Source organism: Bubalus bubalis, chromosome 2 (genome assembly GCF_019923935.1).
Source record: "Bubalus bubalis isolate 160015118507 breed Murrah chromosome 2, NDDB_SH_1, whole genome shotgun sequence".
In the NCBI taxonomy this organism is placed as follows: domain Eukaryota; kingdom Metazoa; phylum Chordata; class Mammalia; order Artiodactyla; family Bovidae; genus Bubalus; species Bubalus bubalis.
The window spans coordinates 34,891,820-34,905,557 of NC_059158.1; the positions used below are offsets into that span (position 1 = coordinate 34,891,820).

The following is a 13,738-nucleotide window of genomic DNA, read 5'->3' on the forward strand; positions in this document are numbered from 1 at the left end:
AAGCAAAGACTGAAGAACTGTCCTTGATGGATAAGACTAAAGAGATAGGACAACAAAATATGATGTATAATTGAGATCTGGATCTTTGGGGGATAACTAGAGAATCTGGAAAGGAGCCTGAGAATTAAATGGTATTTATGAATCAATGCTAATTTGTTTTGAATTGGAGTTATGTAAGAGAATGTCCTTATTTTGGAAAACATCTGCTAAAGTATTCAGGAGCGGTGGGTAACAGCAATTTACTCTCAAATTGCTCAAAAACAGGAAAAGCTCTACAATTTGTACAATTTTCACTTTTTTCCAAAATAAAAATGTGTAAGAAATACAAAATAAGAAAAAAACCCAACAACAAGAAGAAAAGCAATAAAAATTGAAATGAGGATTAATTAGGAAACATGGCTAGCCTCAGGGAATTGTTGTTGTGAATTGTTGTTGTTCAGTCACTAAGTCGTGTCCAACTCTCTTGCGACCCCATGGACTGTAGCCCACAAGGCTCCTCTGTCCGTGGGGTTTCCCAGGCAAGAATACCGGAGTGGGCTGCTGTTTCCTTCTCCAGGGGATTTTCCTGACCCAGGGATGGAACCTGCGTCTCCTGCATTGGCAGGCAGTTTCCTCTACCGCTGGGCCACGAAGGAAGCCTCAGGGAATACCTATCTGTTATTAGGCTAAATAGCTAGTCTATTATTGGGATAGATACCAAGTGTGCTAAAAAATAAGCTAGATTAACTCAGGTTTACAGTCTTAAATCAAGATTTATTTAAATGACAGAATAACACTTTAAATTGGAATTTCTATAGGAAAACTCTTTGTTATTGCAAGGGTGAGATCCTTCAGGCCTATTTACTCCTGTGCATACAATTAGTTTAATGTTGTTATTCTTAACACATCATGGTTTCTGAGATGTTACAGAAAAGACAGTTAGGTCTAGAGAATGTTTGTGTATATGTGTATGTGTATGTGTGTGTGTGTGCGTGTGTATATAAATCAAGTTACTTTCAGTTCAGTTCAGTTGCTCAGTCGTGTCCGACTCTTTGGGACCCCATGAATCGCAGTACGCCAGGCCTCCCTGTCCATCACCAACTCCCGGAGTTCACCCAAACTCATGTCCATCGAGTCGGTGATGCCATCCAGCCATCTCATCCTCTGTCATCCCCTTCTCCTCCTGCCCCCAATCCCTCCCAGCATCAGAGTCTTTTCCAATGAGTCAACTCTTCGCATGAGCTGGCCAAAGTACTGGAGTTTCAGCTTTAGCATCAGTTCTTCCAAAGAAAACCCACGGCTGATCTCCTTCAGAATGGACTGGTTGGATCTCCTTGCAGTCCAGGGGACTCTCAAGAGTCTTCTCCAACACCACAGTTCAAAAGCATCAATTCTTCGGCACTCAGCTTTCTTCACAGTCCAGCTCTCACATCCATACATGACTACTGGGAAAATCATAGCCTTGACTAGACGGACCTTTGTTGGCAAAGTAATGTCTCTGCTTCTCAATATGCTATCTAGGTTGGTCATAACTTTCCTTCCAAGGAGTAAGCGTCTTTTAATTTCATGGCTGCAGTCACCATCTGCAGTGGTTTTGGAGCCCCCCAAAATAAAGTCTGCCGCTGTTTCCACTGTTTCCCCATCTATTTCCCATGAAGTGATGTGACCGGATGCCATGATCTTCGTTTTCTGAATGTTGAGCTTTAAGCCAACTTTTTCACTCTCCTCTTTCACTTTCATCAAGAGGCTTTTTAGTTCCTCTTCACTTTCTGTCATAAGGGTGGTGTCGTCTGTGTATCTGAGGTTATTGATATTTCTCCCGGCAATCTTGATCCCCTCTTGTGCTCTTCCAGCCCAGCGTTTATCATGATGTACTCTGCATATAAGTTAAATAAGCAGGGTGACAATATACAGCCTTGACATACTCCTTTTCCTATTTGGAACCAGTCTGTTGTTCCATGTCCAGTTCTAACAGTTGCTTCCTGACCTGCATGTAGGTTTCTCAAGAGGCAGGTCAGGTGGTCTGGTATTCCCATCTCTTGAAGAATTTTCCACAGTTTATTGTGATCCACACAGTCAAAGGCTGCTGCTGCTGCTGCTAAGTCGCTTCAGTCGTGTCCGACTCTGTGTGACCCCATAGACGGCAGCCCACCAGGCTCCCCTGTCCCTGGGATTCTCCAGGCAAGAACACTGGAGTGGGTTGCCATTTCCTTCTCCAATGCATGAAAGTGAAAAGTGAAAGTGAAGTCACTCAGTAGTGTCTGACTCTTAGTGACCCCATGGACTGTAGCCCACCAGGCTGGCTAGGGGGGAAAAAAAAAGAGAGCAAAAATATCCTGGTTAGGAATAAGAAAAGAGATACACTCACAAACACAAACGAGGTTGAAAGTTACTTGCAACTATATGGCAACAAATGTGAACAACTAGAGGAAATGGATATTTCAAAAGAAAAAATGTTACTGAAACTGACCTATGAAGAAACAGAAAAGGAAAAGAGAAGTTATCACCCAAGATATCAGGATGATTGTTACAAATTTACCCTTAAAGAGAGCACCAAAACCACATGGTTTCACAGCGGCATCACATCTATCTTTTAGCAAAGAGATGATTCCAGTGATGTTTAATTATGCTAGAATATAGGGGGGAAAGTTTCGCTCTTTTTATAAGCAGATCTTGTAACTACCGCTTTAATTTCTTTAATGGTTATAGGTTTATTCAGGTTGTCTATGTCTCCTTGATATAATTGGGTAAATTGCATTTTTAATGGGAACTAATCATTTGTGTAAATTGTCAAATTAATTGGCACAAAGTTCTTCGTATTGCTTCATAGCTTTTTAAACTGATCCACTACGGACAATATGGTTGTGTAGGTGGTTTTCTGCACGAGCTTATCTGGACAAGGAGTGAGTGGGAGCAGCCTGCATCCAGCTGTCCAAGTGGCAAGCCCTAGGTTAGGGTTACAGCCACCCACAGGCGAAGTGAAAGTCGCTCAGTCGTGTCTGATTCTTTGCAACCCCATGATCTTCCCAACCCAGGTCCCTGCATTGCAGGCGGATCCTTTACCGACTGAGCTATCAGAGAAGCCCTGCAGGCGAAACCTTTTCCTAATTCTCACAAAGGCACTGTGAGGGTTAGTGATAGCCAGGCTATAACTTATCCATCATCCTTGGTGGCTCAGATAATAAAGAATCTGCCTGCAATACAGGAAACTGGGGTTCAATCCCTGGGTGGGGGAGATCCCCTGGAGAAGGGAGTGGCTACCCACTCCTGTATTTTTGCCTGGTAAATCCCATGGACAGAGAGGAACCCAACAGGCTATACAGTCCATGGGGTCACAAGGAGGTGGACACGACTGAGAGACTGAACTGAACTGAGCTAATCTTTCCATTTTTTTAATCCCTCTTTTTAAAGATTGTTTTCTTGCCCTCTGTCTTTTTTCTCTTGATCAATCAATTCTGCTAGTTTTGCTTGTTTTATTTGTTTATTTCAAAAAACTTTCTTTTGTCTTTTTAAAAATTTTAAACTTGTTATTTTGTATTGGGGTATAGACGATTAAAGAAACGTCTTTTGTCTTTTTACCATCTCTGTTGTATTCAATTAATTTCTGCCTTCATTTTTATTACTGCCACTCTTCCTCTTTCTTCAAGGTTATTGTGTTTGTTTTTTTCTTTAGTTTTTGAACTGGAAACTTAGCCAAGCAATTTTTTTAACTTTTCTTTTGTAATATAAACATTTAGAACTATACATTTTTCTCTATAAATCACTTTATCAGCATCTAATGAAGTTTTGGACAGAGGAATTGTTTATATACTCATTATTTATTGAAGTATAGTTGATGTACAATATTATAAGTACAATATGGTGATTCACAATCTGGTGAGGCTTTTACTTAATTCTGAAAATGTTCACACTTAAAAGTTGAAAGAATTGTACAGTGATACCCAAATGCTCAACACCTAATTTCTACAGTTAAGATTTTACTTTATCTGCCTTATCGTGCAACTTTCCATTTATTCATCCTTTCTTCTATTGATTTCAAGGGTCTTATTTTTTATTCACTTGGAAGGAAATGACAGATATTAGCACATTTCACTCTTAAAGATTTCAGCATGCATATCATTACCTGGAGTTTATTATTTTTACTGATTGAAATTTTAAGGTCGGTTTATTAAGCTCAATGATAAAAGCTGTCAGAAGACTTTTTTCCTGAAAATTATTTTTTCTTATGAAAAAAAGAAAAGAAAATCAATACACACCCTCAGCATAGACATAGATGCTGTGGCAGTCAAGCCTCTTTAAGATGAGGATAGTTTACTAGTTGGTCAAGTCACTCTCTGGTCAGCAGGATTGTAGTCTGGATCATCCTCCTTATCCTCTGGATCCAAGTCATTTAATTTCTGGACAAGTGACTCATCTACCTCCACGCTGTATCCAGCATACTCCAAGAACTGGATATTAGCTGTGTCAGGATTATGATCTGTTTCAAACAGCTGTTTCCCACTTAATTTACTTTTTCCTGCTTGTTCCTTTACTTTCATTCATTTAAAAACATTTCCAAGAGTTCTGTATTAAACTTGGCCTTCCAACTTAAGAAATTTTGAATAGTAATAGGAGTACCATAAAATAATTGTTTTTCAGCTTCTGCTCTTCTTCTTGTCTTCAAGTTTCTATTTGATCTACCATTTCACTTAATTTTACTGGACCGCTATTGCTAAAAATCATACTATAGAAAAGCTTTCATCTGCCTGTAAAACTAGTAACTTTATTTCTAGGTTTTTCTGGGAGAGTATTTCCTAGAGGGGAGCTTCATCTGTGTGCTTTTCCATATATGTAAACTTGAGGAGGGAGGGCAGGACAGTTTCATTGTTTTCTCCAGCCTTATATGTCACAGGAATGGTGAACCTGGTTGGATTTTTCTGATACTTAGCTGAAATACTACCAAAGGAGAATATGGTATCAGGAAAGTTCATTGGAAGACCAGTTGTTAAGAGGGTTGGATCAACATACAATCACGCTCTGAAGAAGTCAGGGTAGATGGACTCCAGAGATTTCAGTTTAAAAAAAATATATATATATATATACATATTTAATATTCTTTTCTATCATGGTTTATCACAGAATATTGAATATAGTTCCCTGTGCTATACATTAGGACTTGTTTATCCATTCTAAATACAACAGTTTGCATCTACCAGCCTCAAACACCCAATCTATCCCTCTCCCTAACATACATAAAGAAGCACAAGCTGAAATCAAGATTGCCGGGAGAAATATCAATAACCTCAGATATGCAGATGACACCACCCTTATGGCAGAAAGTGAAGAGGAACTAAAAAGCCTCTTGATGAAAGTGAAAGAGGAGAGTGAAAAAGTTGGCTTAAAGCTCAACATTCAGAAAATGAAGATCATGGCATCCGGTCACATCACTTCATGGGAAATAGATGGGGAAACAGTGGAAACAGCGGCAGACTTTATTTTAGGGGGCTCCAAAATCACTGCAGATGGTGACTGCAGCCATGAAATTAAAAGACGCTTACTCCTTGGAAGCAAAGTTATGACCAACCTAGATAGCATATTCAAAAGCAGAGGCATGACTTTGCCAACAAAGGTCCGTCTAGTCAAGGCTATGGTTTTTCCTGTGGTCATGTATGGATGTGAGAGTTGGACTGTGAAGAAGGCTGAGTGCCTAAGAATTGATGCCTTTGAACTGTGGTGTTGGAGAAGACTCTTGAGAGTCCCTTGGACTGCAAGGAGATCCAACCAGTCCATTCTGAAGGAGATCAGCCGTGGGTTTTCTTTGGAAGGAATGATGCTAAAGCTGAAACTCCAGTACTTTGGCCAGCTCATGCGAAGAGTTGACTCATTGGAAAAGACTCTGATGCTGGGAGGGATTGGGGGCAGGAGGAAAAGGGGACGACAGAGGATGAGATGGCTGGATGGCATCACCGACTCGATGGACGTGAGTCTGAGTGAACTCTGGGAGTTGGTGCTGGACAGGGAGGCCTGGCATGCTGTGATTCATGGGGTCCCAAAGAGTCGGACACTACTGAGCGACTGAACTGAACTGAACTGAACATACAGAAAACTGCAAAAATCCTAAGTGTATAGCTTGATGAATTATCACAAAATGAATACATCTAAATCAAGAAATAGAAAAGGTTCCAGAAACTCCCCTCATGTAACCACTACCTGGACTTCAAACACCATAATTCATTTTGTTTACTTTTTGAACTTGGTACAAATAAAATCATATAATTTGTATTTTTGTGTGTGGCTTTCTTTAGTACAACATTGTATCTGTGAAATCCATATAGCTGCACCTAGTGATAGTCTTCGTTTCCACTGGTATATGGTATTCCATTGTATGAATCTACTACAGTTGAAATTCTACAGTATTCATTCTACAGTTGAAATATTTACTACTATAAATAATTCCATGAGAACACTTTTGTGTGTCATTTTTATTGTGGTAAAACATACATATTTCCCCTTTTATTCATTTTTAAATATAAAATCCAGTGGCATTAAGTACATTCACAATATTGTACAACTATCACCACAATTCATTTCCAGAACTTTTTCTTATCTTTTTGATGCACATATGTGGGTATTTCTCATGGGTATATACTTAGGAAATGCTGGATCACACTGTATATGTTCAACTTTAAAAAATATTGCCAGGCTTCCCTGGTGGCTCAGTGGTAAAGAATCCACCTGCCAATGCAGGAGACACAGGTTTGATCCCTGATCCGGGAAGATCCCACATGCTGCAGATCCCACGGGCCACAGCTATTGAGCCTGTGCTCTAGAGCCCAGGAGCCACAACTACTGAAGCCTGAGAGCCCAGAGCCCATGTTCTGCAACAAGAGAAGCCATCACAATGAGAAACCCATGCACCGCAACTAAAGAGTAGTCCCAATTCACCACTAGAGAAAACCCATGCAGCAATGAAGACCCAGCATGATAGAGAAAAAAAAGAAAGAAAAAATTATTGCCAATGTTTCAAAGTGGCAATGGTAACTTACATGCCTATCAACCCTGTATGATAGTTCCCATGGCTATATGCCCCTTAAATTTTAATTTTAATTAAGTTTTAATTATTTTAGAAATTTTTTTTGTATCTTTTCTCACTTCTCTGATAACTGTTTAGCACCTTTTCATATGGTCATTTAGACAATAAAAAGGGCTAAAGAAACAGAGAAGACAAAACTATATCTTATGAAATTTGAAGCTCAAGTTGTATTATTTGTGTGTTAGCAAGCAGTTTACATTTCTAATAATATGTCTCCCATTGACTAAAATCAACCCCACGGGGCAATATCTCTCACACTCCCACACTGCATATATGAGATTATATCTTAAAAAAGAAACAAAATCCTTTACAGTCACTTGAGTGGTGTTTAGGGACTTAATAGTGACAAAGGCATGAATTGAATCCACCATATTTAACAGAATATCATGCTTTCTAATTACAATTATTACCAAAAAGTGGGGTCAGCTGCTCCCCACTCAAAAACCAATAAACAGGCCAAGCTGGTGGAAGGGAAAGTTTGCTTTATTTCAGATGCCAGCAACTGTTGGGGAAGGGCAGACGTCTGTCAAAGGCAAACTGCCCCCCTCCCTCCACCACAAGCAGTGGGTAAGAGCTTTTACAGACCCGGAGAGGGGGCTACGTACACAAAGCACAGTCAGCTCTGATAGTCATCTTCAAATTGGTCATTGGTGGTCTTACCAGCATCATCTTGGTTATTTTAGGTACAGTTAATCTTCAGTTCCAGGGTTCATCTGTTCCCATTTCTTGAAGACAATTCTTGGAATTGTAGCAGCTTATGTCATGGGTACAGCCTAATTATCATGCAGTTAGCTTCTTCCACCTGCTGTTTTTCTTTTTAATTAATTAATTTATTTTAATTGGAGGCTAATTACTTTACAATATTGTGGTGGTTTTTGTTTTAATATCTATAAGACAGATCATCTATAAGCCATATAGATATGGCTCAGAGCATTATCTATAGCCCTTGCTGCTGCTACTGCTGCTAAGTCACTTCAGTCGTGTCCGACTCTTAGCGACCCCATGGACTGCAGCCTACCAGGCTCCTCTGTCCATGGGATTTTCCAAGCAAGAGTACTGGAGTGGGTTGCCATTGCCTTCTCCTCTACAGCCCTTGAGGAGGAACTAAAGGTCCTTAACTATGCTCAATTATTACATTATTATTATTTGGTCTTCTTTGACTGCTTTCCTTTGTTTCTGCATGTACTCACTTCTCTGATTAAACTTACTCTTAGCCTAAGTTTTTCCACAGACAAAAGGCAGGCAGAGGACATGGGGGGCAAAGACCGTAGGGTCCTGCTCTGTTTCATTATTACTGATATGTAGAGTATCACACTATTGCCATTCCACTCACAGGGAGTGCCTAGGCTCAGTTCTCATCTAAAGACTGTCAACATTTTTGTCCCACCCTCTCAGCACACAGCTTTTCATAAGGCTATAGCCCCAAGCAGAAGGTTGACAACAGTTTTGTTCAGCTTGCAAGGGTGTCCTTGGCTTCAAGCTGAAAATCCGTCCCAGGTCCCCCACCTCCTGGGAGGCACAAATCTCTGACTGCTACCCTTGCTTCCAGACTTATTTCAGAGCCCATGGGCTCTATGACTTTAGCAAATTCACAGAGGTGATGTTTTAAAGCTTAGATTGCTTTACTCTTTTCAAGTTCTATCTATCATTGCTATATGTCTGCTACAGGGTGCATGTGTGTGTGTGTGTGTGTGTGTGTGTGTGTGTGTGTGTGTAAAAGCTGTAACCTGTTTTCATCTGTCTAATAAGAGTTTAGTAAGAGTTTCTCTCTTTTTTTTTTAGCCACACCATGCAACTTGTGGATCTTAGTTTCCCAACCAGGGATCGAAACTGTGCCCCCTACATTGGAAGTGCAGAGTCTTAACCACTGGACCATTCGTTCAGTTCTGTTGAGTTGCTCAGTTGTGTCCGACTCTTTGCGACCCCATGAATCACAGCATGCCAGGCCTCCCTGTCCAGCACCAACTCCCGGAGTTCACTCAGACTCACGTCCATCGAGTCGGTGATGCCATCCAGCCATCTCATCCTCTGTCGTCCCCTTTTCCTCCTGCCCCCAATCCCTCCCAGCATCAGAGTCTTTTCCAATGAGTCAACTCTTCGCATGAGCTGGCCAAAGTACTGGAGTTTCAGCTTTAGCATCATTCCTTCCAAAGAAAACCCACGGCTGATCTCCTTCAGAATGGACTGGTTGGATCTCCTTGCAGTCCAAGGGACTCTCAAGAGTCTTCTCCAACACCACAGTTCAAAGGCATCAATTCTTAGGCACTCAGCCTTCTTCACAGTCCAACTCTCACATCCATACATGACCACAGGAAAAACCATAGCCTTGACTAGACGGACCTTTGTTGGCAAAGTCATGTCTCTGCTTTTGAATATGCTATCTAGGTTGGTCATAACTTTCCTTCCAAGGAGTAAGCGTCTTTTAATTTCATGGCTGCAGTCACCATCTGCAGTGGTTTTGGAGCCCCCCAGAATAAAGTCTGCCGCTGTTTCCACTGTTTCCCCATCTATTTCCCATGAAGTGATGTGACCGGATGCCATGATCTTCGTTTTCTAAATGTTGAGCTTTAAGCCAACTTTTTCACTCTCCACTTTCATTTTCATCAAGAGGCTTTTTAGTTCCTCTTCACTTTCTTCCATAAGGGTGGTGTCGTCTGTGTATCTCAGGTTATTGATATTTCTCCCGGCAATCTTGATTCCAGCTTGTGTTTCTTCCAGTCCAGTGTTTCTCATGATGTACTCTGGACTATCAGGGAAGTCCTAATAAGAGTTTCTTGAATTGATGACAGACAGGAGTTGTGACAGGATGTTAGTTAGATGCTCCCTGTTGTCTCTGGAGTTTCAGCCAAGGTCTCAAAGGCAGAAAGCAACACAATAGATGCCAGGCAACCTCTTCTCCCATCCACTTCAAAGGGAGATGGGATGAGACTGTGAACCCATCTGCCAGCATTACTATTAATAATTATCCACACTGAATCAATATAAGGGAATTAGAATTGTGGGGAGGTAGAGGGGGGGTTTTCCCCTTTGCCTAAATCCAAGTGGGGACTTCCCTGGTGGCTCAGACTGTGAAGAATCTGCCTGTAATGTGGGAGACCTGGGTTTGACCCCTGGGTTGGGAAGATCCCATGGAGAAGGGAATGGGTACCCACTCCAGTATTCTTGCCTGGAGAATTCCAAGGACAGAGGAGCCTAGTGGGCTATGGCCCATGGGGTCACAAAGAGTTGGACATGACTGAGTGACTAACACACACACGGACACACACACACACACACACACAGAGCCAAGTGAGATAGAGACCTCCACTAGCACCTTGCAGAATGTTTGGCTTAGATCTCCTGGATTTAGAAAGTCCACAGGGACTCACGTCCTAACTCCCACCTGAGGACGTCCATATGCAAAATGCTGGCTGACCAGCTTTCCTGGGATGGTGAGTAAGGTGGGTTGCATGGAGAGTGAGCTGCACTGCCCTTGCCAGTAGGGCAAAGATGCAGGAGTTGTCCTGTGGACAAGTATACCTAGAAGGAAATGACTTGGAGTCATTAAAAAGGTCCTTCCCATGAAGGATGCTCTGAGAGGAAAGGAACTTCAGGAGAGTATATTTTACAGAACCTGCAGAAGGCCATGAACTTGGGGGCGGGGAGAGAGGAGTCATAGGCAGTTAACCAGAGGAGAGGCATTGCCTAGGTCCCAGTAAGAGAGCTTAAAAAAAAAGCCCACAACAGTGACACACACAAGAGAGAAAGAGCCAACTTTTGTGAGTCCTCCAAGTCCACAGAGAACCAACTTTTGAAGATAACAGCATCTTGCCCCAAGTGGGAAAAGCTGTGGCCCTTTCCCCTAAGCTCTTCTCCTCTTATACCAAACCCTGGGGGAGAGGTTCAGAAATAGCAGTTGGCCAGCAAGACAGGAGTAAACTCTGATGAGTAAAGCCCAGGAATGTGGAGAAACTTGGCACACCTTGGCACACAGCAAGACTCACACGTGAAGCAGGCAAAAGCTAGAGGAGGGGCAAACCTTTAGCTCGAATGAAGTTGAGAGTTGAATTATATTTAGGGCAGGTGTGAAGAGGAAGCAAGGGAGTTTTCCAATTATTAACCCTGGGGGCCAGCTCCCCTGATAAAAGTAATTATTCAATATTAGAGAAGGATTGAAGAGGAAAAGTTGATAGTGTACCTATCCCTGATTTAGCATATATCGACTCCAATGAGCTATAAACACCTATTCACATTTTATTCATATTTGTTTAGATCACACCAAAAGCAATGGGTAACCAAAATTCATACACAGAATAGTAAAGACCAAGTGTACACCTCTGGCAGAGTTTTAATTGGTACTCTGCTCCACACAGTCACTTAGGACCCAGGCTGACAGGCTGTACCTTCTGGAGCACGTAGCTTCTTCAGTTCCACAGCAAGGAAAGAAAAAGCATTTTATAACTACTCTTTCTTGATTTCCCAGAGGCAATACAAGGTGCTTGCATTCACAGCTGTAGTGACTAGAAATAGTCATAAGACTCCCCTTTTTGAAATGGGGAAGGAAGCATTCTTTTTTTGGTGTTAAGCATGAGAGGAGCCCCAGATATGGTGCACGAGTGCTCAGTCACCCAGTTGCATCCGACTGTTTGCAACCCAACAAACTGTAGGGCAAGAATATACTAGAGTGGGTTGCCATTTCCTCCTCCAGGGGATCTTCCCAACACAGGGATCAAACTGGCATTTCCAGCATCTCCTGAATTGGCAGGTTCTTTACCATTCACAGATGACTAACACCAATTTCCAGGACATTTTACATGGCAGCCTCACTTACAGAGGCTGTCACCCTTCTCTGATAGGACTTTTACCTGCTGAGCTAGTGTATCTAAATCTTTGATTGCAGGTCTCTGTCGCACATGTTATGAAATATGTTTTTAGACTGCTCAGAAACCTTGTACATAACTCATATTTTCTGCTTAAGAGCCATCACTTTCTCAGATGGCTTTACTTTTACTTCTTTTACTACCATCAATCCTGGTAGTTTTCTTTTCACAGAGAAATCACATTAAAGAAAGCTCTTTAATGTGACAGTAAAGAGCTTTCTTTAAAAAAAAAATAATAAGGAAAGCTCTTTACTGTCACATTACACAGTTAAAAGAAAACAACAGAACTGGATTGAGATGTGGATAACTGGCATTTGACAGCGTTCATTCATTAGCTGATAACTCATTCCCTCATACAGAGAAGGCAATGGCACCCCACTCCAGTACTCTTGCCTGGAAAATCCCATGGACGGAGGAGCCTGGTAGCCCGCAGTCCATGGGGTCGCTAAGAGTCTGACACGACTGAGCGACTTCACTTTCACTTTTCACTTTCATGCATTGGAGAAGGAAATGGCAAGCCACTCCAGTGTTCTTGCCTGGAGAATCCCAGGGAAGGGGGAACTGGTGGGCTGCCATCTATAGGGTCGCACGGGGTCGGACACGACTGATGCGACCTAGCAGCAGCAGCAGCAGCATTCCCTCATGGTGACTTCCCAGTATACAGATAATCCCAACTTATGTTTCAAACAAAATCGGCTATCCATCTGTGAAAAATAATCTCAGATTTAATTTAATGGACTATGCAAGGGTTCATATATAAAATTCCATGTAAACTGAATATGGGAAACAAAATCATTAAAAGTGTTAATAAATATGGAAGAATATATTAAGAATCTTGACATGATGAAGGCCTCTTTAGGCCACAAAATCCAAAGTCAGCAACTGAAAATTCAAATGCCTATAGGGAGCAAGCAAGTAATGTTGAGTGAAGAAAGATGGGTGTGAGAGAAATCAATTAGTAAAAATTTATTTTAATTTTACTAAGCTATGAGGTAAGCAAATGCCATTATACAAATATGTGAAATTGGAGAGACTCTAAATTTAATATGAAAAATATAAATTAGAAAATGGGAATCTTAGGGAATGCCCTGGCAGTCCAGTGGTTAGGGCTTAGCGCTTTCACTGCCAGGCTAGGGTTCAATCCCTGGTCAGGAAATTAAGATCCCACAAGCCCCACAGCTCTATCAAAAAAAAAAAAAAAAGAAAATGGAAATCTTTTGTAAGTAATTTTTTCTTTGTCTTGCCTCTTCTTTGCAAACAGAAACCTGATTTTCATACCAATTTCAGGCTTTGTGTTTCTAGTTAATAGAGGAAAACTTTCAAGCCATTAGTACTTTATTTTGAAGAGTTCAATTTAGCGTCAACATTTTTCTTTCATATTTTGACCATTGCTTTTCTTCTTTTTTTTTTTTTTTTTAACTTTTGTACTTAGTAGTATACAGGGACCACCACTGCATCCAAGTGTCCAGGAAAATTCTGGTAGCAGACTGGAGGGTTCCAAATCGCTTGCAAACTCTCCAGGCCTCCTAGCTGTCACGATGTGGACCCCTAGCGGTGAGCGACGTTCCCGATAAGTGTTCTGGTTGAGACGGCGACAATTTTACTCGGATGCCTGCTTTGGGTTTGATTCTCGCTCCCGAATCGCCCCCATTCCGCACTTCCCCATCCTCAATTTCAACTTCTGCAAAAGAGGCAAACTAGAAAGTAAATTGTTGGCCGTGGTGCGGCTTCTATGGGAGCCGGGACTTCGTCGGTCGCTCTTGCCAAGGTGCGTAATCTCCCACATAACGCCTTGCAGGTTTTTTACATTCCCATCACTTACAACCAT

At 41.6% G+C, this 13,738-nt stretch overlaps 1 pseudogene; it reads right to left on the bottom strand.

The window, feature by feature from the left end:
• Nucleotides 1-4,301: 4,301 nt before the first annotated feature.
• LOC102396018 lies at nucleotides 4,302-13,696 on the bottom strand (annotated as a pseudogene).
• Between the last annotated feature and the right edge of the window lie 42 nt (nucleotides 13,697-13,738).